Here is a 16,220-nt window from a genome sequence, read left to right on the forward strand (position 1 = left end):
GGTAACCAGAACTGTACACTCTACTCAGAGACCTAACAAGCATCGTATGCATTTCCATAATGTAATGCCTGCTCTTATATTCTATGCCTTGGTTAATAAAAGAAGGCATTCCATATGCTGTTATAATCACCATAACGATCTGTGGGCATGCACACCAAGATCTTTCTGTATCCTTCAATTTATTTTACATTGCCTTGCTGCACCTCCTCAAATGCAGATTAGAGTTCTCTGCATTCCTGCCAACCCCTGGTAATCTTTCATCCCTTACTTATCAAATATTTATCTACTTCTACCTTGAGGAAGAGAGTTCCAAAGACCCTCTGAAGGAAAAAAGATATCACCTTATCTCTGCCTGAATTGGGCAAACCTTGTTCTTAACCCATTGTGCTAGATTCTCCCAGACGAGGAAACATCCTTTCCCTTCCATCTTGTCAAGGATATTCAGGATCTTATATGTTTCATTTAGGGCCCCCTCACTCTTCTGAACTCCATTGGATACAAGCCTGACTTATCCAAACCCTTCTCATAAGACAGGAGACCCATTCCAGGTATTAATCTAGTAAACCTTCTCTAAACTGCTTCCAGCACATTCACAACCTTTCTTAAATAAGGAGACCAATAATGTACACTGTACTTCAGAAATGGTCTCACAGTGCCCCATGTAACTGAAGCATAGCCTCCCTTCTTTTGTATGCCTACTTTTGTATTCAATAAATAGTAACATTCTGTTGGCATTCCTCATTACTTGCAGTACATGCATGCTAGACTTCTGCAAATCATGCACGAAGACACCCAGATCCATCTACATTCACCATTTAGATAATAAGTTTTTTTTAATCTTTCCTGCCAAAATGGACAATTTCATATTTTTCCCACATTATACACCATTTATCAGATTCATTTAAATTATCCGTATACTTTTGAAGCCTCTTTATGTCCTCTTTACAACTTACCATTCTACCTAAATACTATGATGCTGGAGGAATTCAGCAGGCCAGGCGGCATCTATGGAGAAAAGCAGGTGGTCAATGTTTCGGGTCGGGACCTGATCACTGAGCCCATGTCTTTCTGTTTCTATTTCTGCTTCTTTCAGCACTCTCTTTTCAGTGTGTCTGCACTCTGTCCACCTTATTTTGCAGACCATTTACTTATTGTCTGAGTCTCCTCCTTTGTCGCTCATTTGCTCTCTAGCATCATGACCGACCAGGAAATCGCTAAAGTTACCACAATATGGAGAAACAAAGGACTGTAGATGCTGGAATCTAGATGAAAAACACAATGATGCTGGAGGAACTCAGCAGGCCAGGCATCATCTGTGGGAAAAAAGGAGGCCGTCGACGCTTCAGGTCAGGACTCTTCTTCAATGTTGCAGCCTAACGGCATGAACATTGAATTCTCCCACTTCAAGTAATCCCCACCCCCTTTCCCCACAATCCCCCCACCCACGACTATGCTTCTTCTCTTCGTCCCTCTCCTAGCCTCTTTTTTTCAACTTTTTTTTTCCTTTCTCTCCTTACCTTTGACCCATCCCCTGGTGGATCTGCTCTCCTCTCCTCCCCCGCACCTGCCTATCACTATCTCTTACCTGCATCTACCCATCACCACCTTGTGCCCACCCTGCCTCCCTCTTTTGTCCATCTATCACTGCTCTGCTTTTTCTTCCTATACATTGGGCTTCCCCTTTTCCTATCTTCAGTCCTGAAGAAGGGTCCTGACCCGAAACGTTGACTGCCTGCTTTTCTCCGTGGATGCTGCCTGGCCTGCTGAGTTCCTCCAGCATCATCGTGTTTTTCATCTAGATTCTAGCATCTGCAGTCCTTTGTTTCTCTATTCTTCTACCTATGTTTGCTTTATTGCCATTTCTTCAATCCCTTCATCCCAGTCATTGAAATAAGTTGTAAAGCATTGATTCCACAGCATTGGTGTCAGTGGCACCCCATTTATTACATCTTGCCAAACAGAAAAAGACCAATTTATGTCTACTCTGTGTTTTCTGTTAGCTAGTCAATCTTCTATCTACACCAATATGTTAATTCCTTCAGTATGAGCCTTCATTTTCTCCTATAACCTTTGAAATGGGACTTCCTCAAATTCCTTCTTGAAATCTAAGTATAGTGCATCCATCAGTTCCCCTTTATCTATAGCACATGTTACTTCAAAGAATTACAGTATATTGCTCAAACAAAATGTTCCTTTCTGCTTCTAATGTTTTTCCTATGACAGATTTTAAGCTAACTGGCCTTGCTTTCTGCTTCCATCCCCTTTTGCAATAAAGGATTGCTATTTTCTAATTTAATGAAACCTTCCCCAAATAAAGCAAATTTTGGAAAATTAAAACCAACCACCAGTGCCTTTTCCCTTGCCCCTCAGCCCAGACTGTTGTCATTTGCGTCAAGAGGGACAAATAATACTTTCTTGAAGTAAAGTGTGTGCATGTAACAATAAAAAGACAATTGCATGGCTTACCCAGTCAGGTCTTATATCATTGACAACTGTTCAAACATTTGGCTTTCACTGGTACATGGAAGAAATAGATGAGGAAGTTGTCTCACAAGTTGCATTTGTGGTTTTAACGCCATCTCTAGGATCAACGCAAATTACTCCCAGTGTTGAAAGGCTGTCAAGATCAAAGTAATTACAGAGCCAAAAGGTGCTAATTAAGCTCAGGTGACAAAAGGTGACAAAAGTTTGCGAGAAACAGGAAACTCCATTTGTCATAAGGCTAGTAACGGTGAAGAAGTTTGCACTTGATGAAGTCCAAGTTGATTTGAATTGAGACAGTGTAAATATTGGTGCAATGACTGTTAAGGGAACATAATATTTGTAAAATATATTAAATGAGCTGCAAAGCTATTTGAACATGAAATATCCACATCTATGTTAACAGTCAAGTTGTTAATGAAGTGTTCCATAATTTGCTTTTGGAAATTTATTATTTTGATTTAATGGAGATTATTGTCATAAAGAACCAAATGTTTTAGAGTCTTTTTTTTCTGCCCAACCACTTCATTCCCTGTCTTTAGTATGATTTTGTTCCTGGAAAGTGCAAACTTGCTAGATGGCCTACAGACTGCAGGTTAAAGTACTGTCCTGGGCTGCTCTGGGATTAAAAAGAGCAATTCAAGTGGAAGTTGATCCCAAACAGTTTGACCCCAGGATAGTATCATTCTGTGAAGAATAGTGCAGGAGGTAATTATGTTGTTATGTAAATTGATACAAATACAAATATTGCAGATGCTGAAGTACGAAATAGAAGTAAGATTTCCCTCTGCCATAGTTTACAGAGCCCTTGACTGTTCCTGTTCCTGCACTTCTACAATTAATCCTTCTCCTCCTTCCCAGACCATATTAGGATCTTCTTTGTCTACTCCTTTGATTTCATCATCCTTCAACGGATTATCTCTTGCCATTTACCTCACCAACAAAAGCGGAGGGGCAACTCACCAAGGAATGCGCAACAGTAATCGGCCACAGGGTGCAGCAGTGAAAGTAGGGTATCTGGTAGTGGACCAGGCAATGTGAAGAAGTGCAGAGTGATGAGCAAGTGCACTGGGTAGGGTGAAGCATGAACAGGCTGGGACGGCAGAGCGAAGCTTAAAGGACACAGAGGTATAGCGGGCAGTAGGGAGAAGCACAAGAGGCGGCAGGACGATCCGCAGTGGATCTGGCAACCTGGATGCTGACCCGGTAGGGTGAAGCTCAAATGGACCTGAAAGGGATACACTAGGGTAGAGATCCAGCCGACATGAAAGGGTGAAGGCCTAGTGGACTGTGTAGGGTCAACCAGGAGCAGAGAGGGACAGAGCGGAGGGACAACTAACCAAGGAATGTATTTGGTAGTGGACTGAGCAATGTGAAGTGTGCGGTCACGGCAATGTGAAGCAGAAACGATACGAGCAAAGAGGAATATAGTGGATAGGTACAGGGAGGCATGGACATAGTGGGCTGAAAGGCCTGTTTCCGTGTTGTATGACACTATGACTAAGATGGTGCCACCATCCAACACATCTTCCCCTCCTCTTCCCTTTTGCCAACACAATGGGACTATTATGCAGCAATGCTCTGGTTCTCTCCTCCATCTCAACCAATATTCACTCCCATCCTTCACACCACTATAGGAAGAGCAATACCTTCCCCAATATCTCCTCCCTTGTCCATAGTGACAAACAATCCATACGTAAGGACAGCTGATTTATTCATTCTTCTTTCAACTTAATATGCTTCATTCACTACTCACAGTGTGCTCACCAAACACTGTTTTGCAGAAATACTATATTCAGTCCTCAGGCATAACGTTGAGCTTCTGGTCACCTGCCACTTTAATTCTCCATTCTATCTACATTTGCTTTCAGCTACTTACAGTATTCTAAATAAGATCAACATAGGCTCAAGGAACAGTACCTCATCTTCTGACTTGCACATTAAAGAATCCGGGACACAACACTGAGTTTAGCAACTTCAGATAAGGAAAATTTCCCGTATGTTCTTTTTTATTTGAGATTTTTTGCTTCTGCAGTATTTCCTTTAATGATTTCACACATCAGCCCAGATCGTGCTTGACCAGCCTGCTGCCCTTGCTTTTTCCCCATGATATTCCTGCAATTTTTGCAGTTCCATGGATCTGATCATACTGGGGGTTGTCTGTGTAAAAGAGGACCAGGACTAGTGACTAAGCCTTAAGTTCATGATCCTGAGGCTCCATTGTGGACTGCTCTGATGGCCTTTTGACAGCTGACTACAGTTAAAGGCTTTTGAACTACTTTCCATGCCCCTGATGATCAGAAAATTAAAAAAAAGCAAATCAAAGGTTTTCAATAATTAAAGTTGTTGAAAATGTGATGAATTTTTTGAAACATATTGTTAAATTCTGTGAATTAATTAAAACATGAGGATGAAGTAAAATAAAAACAAACACTTACTTGCACATATTTTTCAATCAAGATTAATGATCCCATTCAAATGAATGGGGTCACACTGTGGGCTTGATAATTTCTATTGCCTTGAATGTGATGTCATCAACAAACATATCTTCCCTTCCCCTCCCCTTTCAATATTCAGAGAGGTCTATTCCCTCTGTGACCCCCTGGTTCATTCATCCATCTCTACCAATACTCAATCCACTTCCTGCAGGATCTTTGCATGCAACTGCAGGAGATGTAACTCTATCCAGGGACCCAGACATTCCTGATGAAGGAGTGATTCAATGTACTTCTTCAAATCCAATGCATTAGGTGCTCAAAAATTGATCTTCTATGCAATTGAGGAACATATGTAGATGGCATGACTGTTCTGCAGAACATGTTCAGTCCACAAGTACTACTCTGTACTTCTAGTTGCCTGACATTATCACTGCGACCTCTCTGTCTTTAGCCTCTAACAATATTCAAAAGAACCCCAATACAAGTTCTCATCTCTTCTTCAAATCATATCCATGAAGATTCAACTTTGAATTTAACAATTATAGATAACTAGCTGTTTTGGTTTGTATCAAAACTGATCAGTTCTGATGAAAGCTCATCAACATGAACTGTTAACTTAGTTTTTCTACTTTCCACAGATGCTGCCTGACCTCCCGAATATTTCCAGCATTCTCTTTCATTTCAGATTTTCAGCAACTGCTGTGTTTTGTAACTCACATTTCCCACATCGGTTTTCGCTCTCATTCATTCCTCTCTTCTCAAACATTTCCTTCTTTTTCTACTTCTTCTAGACAGAATACTTGCAAATCACAGGACTTCATCGCCCACTTTTAGCTGACACTATCAGGCTTTCACAAACCAGTTTGGAACTGGCTTTCCTCAGATGGTTGCCTGTGTAAAATTCACTGCAGGTAAGTGTGGCCCCAACAGGTAAGGAGGGGAACAATAAGGGCAGGTTGCTTGTGCTGCCAGGAAATTCGGGGACAATAATTGGTTTAAGGAAGGATAGTGGAGGAAGGGGAACATTCTGTTTCTTTTCCACTGTTGAAAATTGCAGGATATTTTATCTTTAAAAGCTATGCATAACTGACTTTGGCTTCTTCTCTTTCCAAGCTGTGTTCTGTTTATTTTGAGAAATTAGTCTGAATTAAATTATCTTCATTGAGATTAACTATCTGTTAAATCATGAAAGCTCATTTTAGGTACGACTATTTCCAATATTTAGGTTGTCATGTGAAAGTCTTTCATTTCAGATGTGGCATCCCATGAAAACAGGAAGTTTTGAATTCCTGAATCACATCAAGGATTCAGTGAGCTGAAATGATTATGAAATGTGCTCCCTTTGATCTTAGGTTTTCCGTTGTTCAAACCAGGGAATATTTTTATTTATTCAGGAGATGTGGGCTCCGTAGGCTGAGCCAGCATATAATTGCCCATCCCTAACTGCCCTTGAGAAAGTCATGGTCAACTCAGTGAACTGTTGTAGTCCTTGATGTGTGGGCATACTCACAATGCTATTAGGGAGAGGATTTTGACCCAGGGACAGTGAAGGAACAGTGATAAACTTCAAAGTTAAGATGGTCTGTGGCTTGGAGGGCAGATTCCAGGTGGTGGTGTCCTCATGCTTTTATTGCCCTTCCAGCTGGTAGAGGTCATGGGTTTGGAAGATGCTTGGTGAGTTTGATGCTTGATGCCTTGTCTTGGCGAGTTGCTGCAGTGCATCCTACAGATGGTACACACCTCTGCTACTGTGCATTGGTGGTGAAGTGTGTGAATGGTTGTGGATGGGGTGTCTAACAAGCAGGCTGCTATGTCCTTTATAGTATTGAGCTTTTTGAGTGCTGTTGATCATCCAGGCAAGTGGAGAGTAGTCCATCACACTCCTGACTTGAGCCCTGTGGATGGTGGACAGCCTTTGAGGAGTTAGGAGGTGAGCTATTCACTGCAGGATTTCTAGCCTTTGACTTGTTCTTGTAGCCATATTTTGTATATGGCTACTTCAATTCAGTTTCTAGTCAATGGTAACCCCCAGGATATTGATAGTGGAAGATTCAGTGATGGTAATGTTGTTGTGACTGACTAAATTGAGCCACACAGAAGCTGTAACTGGGAAATCTAAAAGGTTTTTATTCACACAGCAGATCTTCGGGAGAGAGAATCTAGAATGCTCTTCCGACACAATGTTTTATACTTTTTAAACACGAGGATGACAATAAACAATTAACTACAGATTCACCTACTTAACTTTAACATTTTGAAATGTAGACAGGTAACTTTGCAGAATTACATATTTACAATGGTAGCAGAACCCCTTGGAATATTCAAATACTGGTAGCTGGTCCTAGAGTTTCTAAGCACAAACTCCAGACACCTAAAATATACTGCTTTTGTTCGTGTTGAGGGATGGCGCCATGAATATAAAACTAGCCAGAATATTAAGTGACAAAACTGACCTGTCCTGAACTGTGCATTAACTGGCAGGGATACACCATTAACAGCGTGTTAATGCAGGGGATGGTCACTTAATGCCTTCCCTGATCTCATTCTGAAGTTTTCAATGAGCACCAATTAACATGAACATTCATCTATTGTCTTGCCCTGCATAATTTCAATGGTACACAATCAGAATGTCCCACACCCAACAATTGGTTTTGATGAACCCAAAGCATCAATTAAAGTTAAATTGTGAACAGGAAAATAAAGGACTGCAGATGCTGGAATCTAGATGAAAAAACAACAAGATGCTGGAGGAACTCAGCAGGCCAGGCAGCATCCATGGAGAAAAACAGGCAGTCAACATTTCAGGTCAGGACCCTTCTTCAGGACCGAAGATAGGAAAAGGGGAAGCCCAGTATATAGGGGGTAAAACAGAGCAGTGATAGGTGGACAAAAGAGGGCAGGTGGGGTTGGCACGTTGGTGATAGGTAGATGCAGGTAAGAGATAGTGATAGGCAGATGTGGGGGAGGATGGGAGAGCAGATCTACCTGGGGATGGGTCAAAGGTATGGAGGCAGGTGCCCCATGGGGGGAGGGGAAGAGAGGAAAAAAAGAGAGAGATAGGCTAGGAAAGGGAAGAAAAGAAGGAGCATGGTTTTGGGGGGTGGGTTCACTAAAAGTGGGAGAATTTGTTGTTCATACCTTTAGGCTGTAAGGTCCCAAGATGGAAAATGAAGTGCTGTTCCTTTCAACCTTACAGTCTAATGGCATGAACGTCAAATTCTTCCACTTTAAGTAAAGTCAACTCTCCCCCCCCACCCACCATGCCTCTTCTTTTCTTCCCTTTCCTAGCCTATCTCTCTCTTTTTTTCCTCTCTTCCCCTCCCCTGATGGGGCGCCTGCCTCCATACCTTTGACCCATCCCCAAGTGGATCTGCTCTCCCCACATCTGCCTATCACTATCTCTTACCTGCATCTACCTATCACCACTTAGTGCCGGCTCCACCTCCCCTCTTTAGTCCACCTATCACTGCTCTGTTTATCCCCCCTATATATTGGGCTTCCCCTTTTCCTATCTTCAGTCCTGAAGAAGGGTCCTGACCTGAAATATTGACTGCCTGTTTTTCTCCACGGATGCTGCCTGACCTGCATCTTGTTGTTTTTTCCAATTGTGAACAGGCTTTATTTCCTGAAGACTAGTTCTGCAGTCTCTTGCGTTCTCATTTTAATTTATATCTGCTATCCATAATTTCATAACTCCAGAATAATCCCTAACAATGCCAATGAATGTTGTGGGGGTAATAGCTGGATTTTCTCTTGTTGGATATCGTCATTGCCAAACACAGAATGTTACTTGCCACCTATTAGCCCAGCCCTGGATATTGTCCAGGTCTTGCTGCACTTGGATGTGAACTGCTTCATTATCTGAGGATATCCTGCAGAGATGTCCTGTGGCTGAGCTGATTGACCTCCTGCCACCACAACCGTCTTCCTTTGTGCCATGTGTGATTCCCACCAGCAGGTGGTTTTCCCCCTGATTTCCATTGAATCTTGTTTAGCCAGGACTTCTTGATGCCATACTCGAACAAAGGTAGCCTTGATGTCAAGGGCAATTACTCTCACTTCATCTCTGGAGTTCAGCTCTTTTGTCCGTGGGTCTGGTGTGGAGGATGGGGGAGTTTGGGGGGGGGGGTGCGGTTGGTAGAGAGGGGTACAAAAGGGTTAAATTAGATCGCCCTAGAAAATGTGCCCAGTGATTGTGATGCATGATTGCTGCCTGTTTAATCTGCTGAAGGGCACAAAGAGATTTGTTTTTCCAAATTCGTCATGACTGTATTGTTCAGTCAGCACAAACAACAATGTTTAATGCGTTAGTGCACATCCAGAATGTGAGAGGCTGATGACTGGAACTGGTTAAAGAGGAGGTGCTCAGTGCCAGAAACTGTGTCAGAGGTTGGGTTTGCTGCCAGCCACAGCTGATGAAGGCTGAGATGGAGGGGAAGAGAGAGGTCTTCTTCATTGACAATCCATCAGGGACATGAGATCCATGCCAGAGCATTAGCATCAAGGACACCACTGTGTTGAAAAGGATGGTCTCCAGGTTCCACATAAAGCCCTGGGCAACCTGTGCAACGTGGACCCTCTTGGAGCAGAATTCACATGTGACCTCACAGCTGAGGGAGCTGGCAGCTGAGCTGAACTTACTCTCTGCCTTGGCTGCAGCTAAATCATCAGCTTGAAAATCTAAACTGACCTCTACAATACACTAATACCAGAATCTGAGCTGGTGACAATCAAAAAAACTGCAGATGCTAGAAATCAAAAATAAAAACAGTAGATGGGAATGCAGAGTTAAAGTTAGACCAGTTATGAATTTATTTGACTGGCAGAGCAGCCATGAGAGTCTGAGTGGCCTGTTCCTGCTCTTAATTTGCATGTTTGTATTTGTATCTGGAAGAGAAAACTTTACAGAGCTATGGTGAGAAGTTGGGGGTGGGGCATGGGACTAACTGGATTGTTCTTATGTAAAGCATGTATGGACTCAATGGGCTGAATGGCTCCTTCCACCTAAACATTCTGCATTTCTGTGACTGGGTACGGTTACAATAGGGAGAGGACATAAGAAGGGGATGTTTGTTCACATTATCTGCATCTTATAAAACAGTAAAAGGTTGTACAATGATGGCTGGCTTGTCTGTGGGAATCCACATTAGTTGTAAGCACACAAACATCTTCATTTGTCACTGTGCAACTTGTGGAGCAAGAGAAGCACACTCAAGTTCGTTTGCGGATTAAACAGAAACATATTTATTAGATCAATCCTTCACCTCAAAGAGGGAGAGAGAGGCTCTTTCATCTTACTGACATGGTCCACACAGTTTCTCTCCAATTGTGCAGAGCATGTCAAGTTTATACCCATTTAGAGATAACGTAAAATAATTTTCACCAATGGGAAGACTTCCGCCAATCACTACTTCACCAACCCAACATGAGACGGTGCATGATCATTTGCTTTTGACCTCCCCTTGACATTGATTGACATCCGGACATGTCAACTGTCCATTTCCTTCCACAGGTGCTGCCTAACCTCCTGAGTTCCTCCAGCAGTTTGTTTTATTTTGCTCCAGATTCCACCATCTTCAGTCTTTTGTATCTCCATTATACTTGTAGACCACTGGTCTGGTGGCTTCATGCCTAAAGTATCCCTTTGTTCAGTTAAGGCCTTGGTTACCATGGTGATGGTACAAGTACAGACCACCTCGCTTACCACATTCTTCACGGAGGTCTTCTGGTATCTTTTATTTTGTACTCTGTTGCACAGACCAGGTCTGACTTATTTGGTTAGGTAGGAAAACACACTTTTCTTGCGCAAGTCCTTGTAATTATAACATCCAAATTAAACTTTTAGGCTTGATCCAACCACTTCAGTCCTCCATTTTAGCCCCTGGCTAATCCACACAGGGAAGCCACGACTAAATCTAAACTACCTTGGAATATCCACCATGAATCTGATGGCCAGCCATTAGGCTTCATGCTCTAATGCTTAAGTTGTACAATCACTGCTATTATATGCAATCATACTCTTGCATATTTTCAATATCACCCTTTAAATGAGTTTAATATATTGCTCTCACTACCTCAGAGGCACATGAGCCTGTAGATGTCACAACTGACAATCCCCAAGCACAGTTCAGCACAAATTGTACCGAGACAACAAATGAGAAACAATTCTGATCCATGAATGAAAATTAACATTCATACTTTGATTCCATATTTGGAACCTGATGGTTCCGGTGTCAGGATCCTCTCTGTCTTGCCCTGATATATCTGAATTTCTGTGTTTGAATGTTGTATTTCATGACCAGGTGGGATATGTTATTTCTGCCCAGGTTTTTTTTTAACTACATCTTCATTACTACATCATTACTACTGCAGTGCCAGAGGTCTTTCCTGCTCCAGTATGAACATATACAATTCACGCTTTCCTACTGTAAACAGAAGTTGGCCTGATTTATTTGACATGAAATTCCACTGAATAAGAAATGAGTTCCTCCTGTGGCTACACAATATTCTCCTCTATAGGCACATGCGTCACTTCTAAATCAGGCAGACGGACCTCCACCACAGACATCCTAGTCCAGTTGGAGCCAGGCAAGGCAGCTTCCCCATCTCCCAATAGGTATGGACAGATTGTCACTAATGCAGTTAGTGTATATTCTTTTAGTGAAATTTCCCTCATAATTTTGTCTTTGTTGACAGCATGGGAGTCTAGAGTTGTGTCATAATCTTCCTTCCATATGTCTATATTGAGAGCTTCATATTGTGGCAATGAAGTGATATTATTACTTATTACTGGGATCAGCAAAATCCTGTCTACATATTGGGTCTTATTATGAATTACAAAGCCACTATCTGTTCAAAGCACCACCTGGGGCAGGCACGGTAGTGTAGCGGTTAGCATAACGCTTTACAGTGCCAGCGACCCGGGTTCAAATCCGGCCACTGTCTGTAAGGAGTTTGTACATTCTCCCCGTGTCTGCATGGGTTTCCTCTGGGTGCTCCGGTTTCCTTCTACATTCCAAAGACGTATGGGTTAGGAAGTTGTGGGCATGCTATGTTGGCGCCGGAAGCGTGTTGACACTTGTGGGCTGCCCCCAGAACACTATGCAAAAAGATGTATTTCACTGTGTGTTTCGATGTACGTGCGACTAATAAAGATATCTTATCTTATAATCTGTATGTTAGATTTGCAATTACAGGTACAATTTTGTGTCTCATGTCTTGTAAAATTATGCCCCCTCATCCTGTAATACTACCCTATTCTCTAGCATATGCGGGGCTTCTTGGTGCATTGTGTGCAGCTAGATTCCATCCTCCCTTTTCATTGTCACAGGAATTATAGGGAACTCTACAGATGTCATTGACAAGGCAATGCACCGTCATCCCCCTATGTCCATTTGCACTTCCCAAAGTCTTTATACTTGAGTGGCAGCAGTTGCAGCAGGGTTGTGGATCTGGTCCTGGTTGTAGACTTCTCCAGTGGCAATATCCTCTCACATCTATTGGTTCCTGCCAGACAGTGCAAATGATTCTTGAGATCATCACTAGTAGAAATGAAGCATTTGTCTGCCTCTCATAGACCTACAAAAGAATACGAGGGGCCCACGACTTCCTCAAGGGAAATTTGTGGACTTATCTGCAACCAGTTCTTCAATGTTTTTTCTTCCATGAGACCCCACATTTCCTCCCCTCATGACTATCCCCAATGGCAGTGCCATTGCTTGTTTTGTCATAAGGAGATAGTCTGGAAATTTGACTGACTGTTGCCCTCAGTCTCATTAGAATCACTGGCAATACTTCTGCCCACAATGTGCATGTTTCTCAAATTGCTTTTGCAAACACTGTTTTTAACATCTAGTTCATTCTACCATTCCTGAACTTTGAGGTGGTAGGGTATGTGTGGAATTTTTGCTTAATTCCCACCGATTTACACAAAGTCTTCATGATTTAACCTGTAAAGTGAGTCCCTTGGTCCAAATCCATCTGGGTCAGGACTCTCCTTTGGAGTATCACTTCCTCAGCCAATATGTTAATTCTCATGACATTCATGTAAATCCCCTTTATTACTTCAATACAGAATGGAGTCAGATTAATAATTTCTGGTTCACATGCTGACTTCCTTAATTTCTCAATTAAATACTATAAACAACATGTTGCAGAAATGGACATAGAAGAGCTCCCAAGGCTATTTTTAAACATCTCCAACCCAAAGGCTATCAAATATAAACTTTTCTTAGTCTCCAACTGGTCCCATCCAAAATCCTGTGGTTAACTAACTCTTCATGTCCGAGATGTAGACCTCAGTTCAAGCCCACAACTTGTTGCACCCTTTGCAACCATCATGTCAGCACATCCACTGTGACATCTCAGCACCACACCATCCAAAGCAAGCCAAGCTTCAGCTTTTACAGACTAATATCCATTGGTGTAATTGATCTCAGCAATGTCCCAATTTATCCTCATGTATTTTGACTTTGTTCTTAAAAACGAACCCTATTATATGACTGGCTGGTTTTGTCAAAGTACATCCCTATCTCTCAATTAAACTGTCAGTGGGATGAGTTAACTTCTCTGAACTCACCCACATTGCCAGCATTTCGAGCAATGGAGTGCGAGTCTGATATTACAATAAGTTAATTTCTTAATATTATTTTTGACTTCTAAAAGTCACAGAGAGTCTGTCTTGAAGATCCAACATTGAATCAAACATAACTAACAGTTCATCAATCACATTTATGGTTCCTCCTGACCTGACAAAGGTACTAGGGGAGTGGGGTGGGGTGGAATCCAAATCTCAAACTGGTTCTTGGACTTGGAGAAACTGAATTAAACTGCTTTTAAATGTCTGACTGTTACGAGCCAGTTTGCTACCTGGTGAGTATCCCTTTAAGGCACCTGGACGGAAGTGCGGAAGTGTGTGTGTGGTTTTATGTGATTACTATGAGTGGGAACGGAAAAAGTCACTATAACTGGAACATGCTGGCAATTACACAGATGGTCAGACTGAGAGAGAGAGGGAGAGAGAGAGAGAGAGAAGTACTAACTGCCAGTCTCTGTATCTACGAGTGAATCACAATCGTTGTGATTGTCACTATACAATCCATGTATGGAGTTTTGGAACAATCTGTGGAGTCCACTTTGTCATTAACCTGTACCGGGAATCAGGTATATCTGTGGGCAGCCACGTATCGATCGATGGCAGATAGCTCTGACAAAAAACAACAGAGTTCTTCAGCGACTGAGGTGTCATATTGGTTCCATCATGCAACTTATGGATTTCGTAAACTCCTTCTCTCTATTTTCTCTACATTCTACTGTGGTTTTCAGAAGCCTTCGCTCATCGTTTTGCTCCATGACTTGCTGAACTGAATTTTGAGAACTGTTCCCAGACTTGGGGTTTGGGAACTTGCCACACACACACTTTGGGTTTATTTTGGGGTCAAAGTCTAATATCTAACGTTTTCTTTTCTCTTATTATTACAAGTAGTTATTAATAAATAGATTTTAATGTGGAAACCTGGCTCTTTGTGTTTCTATTGTTGCTGGTATGTAACACTGACCCACACACTACTAGGCATTTCTGATTTGCATCTCTCCTTATGATTCAAGTCCAACTCTAGATTTTATCAAGTATTTTTTCCCAATCAAACTCAGCCATTTAGTTTAATCAAAGCCTGATTAAACTAATGACGGACATCCACTCCCATGCAGGTGTGGATATCCATCATTTCTTTCAGTTGCAGCCGGATATCAGCAATTCCATAATATGAAAAGCATGTTAGCCCAAAACGTTAGTTCTCCTTGTTTTATGTAACATTTCAACCTCAAGTCATGTTGCTAAATTCACCAAGCTTTTTCATGTAGTTACATGCATGAAATGGCTGTGTTTATTTTCATTGTGTACCTTAAGCTCATAAGTTCACAGCTGAACTGCTACAACTGAATGTGCATTTGAAGGCTAAATCCAGTTTGAAGAATGGCCTTGCTTGTTATGTATCTTGGCGACATGCTCAAGCTTTTCTGTAGACCGTTGTGGATCAACCTTTTTGGTTAATGTGCCACTGTCTCGCTCAAACAGCAGGCATTTTTCTCTACCAGTGGGGACTGTTTCTTGGTAGCAGAGGAAAAGAAAAAGAAGTCACTGAAACTACAGTGAATAAATCAATGTCACAGAAATAACCAATATATAAAATGAATATACTTGCCTCGTCTAGGGAGATATCATTCTAAGAAAACAAAAACTGATATGTATTTTCTTGCCAATAAAAGATCTTCTGATGTGTCATCATTCTTGTAATATGACAGCCAGTTTGTACATGACCAGGTCACACAGACAGTAAAGACACAATACTTGTCAGTTAAATATTGGCCAGAACACTGGGGAGACTTCTCCTTCTTTGGTCCAAAGGTAATTATAGTATATGTAATGTTGGGTGTGAACGATAATTGTTGCTTGAAGGCTTTTCCTTCTTCAAGAATTGTGTTATGTGACTAACTGCTCTCTGGGTGGTAATAATGCTTATGGAAAGTTCCAGGAAGGCAGTCTATGAAGAGGCCCCGAATAAAGAAGGCACTAGGTGAATTTGACTGTTAGGTGTATGAATTGAAACTATGACCTTCTGAATCAGAGTGCGACCTCTATGTACAACTGTCGGTGTGAGGAGTAGGGGGAAGATGTTTTCAATAGCACTATGTTGCAATACTATATTAGAAGACCTCCATTTTACTCAAAATGATTAAAATCTCTGCTTTTGTTGTTGATGGACAACAGAAGCCTGATGCTCCTTCATTGCAATTAAAGCAGGAAATGAGAGAAAATACAAGGTCTCTTTGCAAACATCAGTGCATGGGAACTAATCTCAGTCCCATATATGACCGAGATTTCAGTCTTAGAATAATCAACTAACCAAGTAATGTTATATTGTATAATTTGATATAATATAATACAATATTTGTTAAATTGTATAATTCGTGTGTAATCTTATATAATTTATTTTTAATTTATGCTTGTTTTGTGAGTGTTGTGTATCAGATGAAATGTGCCTGTGATGCTCTGCAAGTCAGTTTTTCATTGCATCTGTGCATACATGTACTTGTGCAAATAACAATAAACTTGACTTTGACTTTATTGATTATCCAGTTTGATAGACTCTGGGTACTCTGAGGCACTTCAGTGCATTCGACATTTAAATAGTGGCAGTCGTTAACCAGGACTTTTTGGTAATCTATAAGAAACAGATCAGAAGATCTACAAGGGAATTATGTCCTATTCACATGATCTGTCTAGGAAGAATGATCAGTGTT

Source organism: Pristis pectinata, chromosome 9 (genome assembly GCF_009764475.1).
Source record: "Pristis pectinata isolate sPriPec2 chromosome 9, sPriPec2.1.pri, whole genome shotgun sequence".
NCBI classification, from domain to species: domain Eukaryota; kingdom Metazoa; phylum Chordata; class Chondrichthyes; order Rhinopristiformes; family Pristidae; genus Pristis; species Pristis pectinata.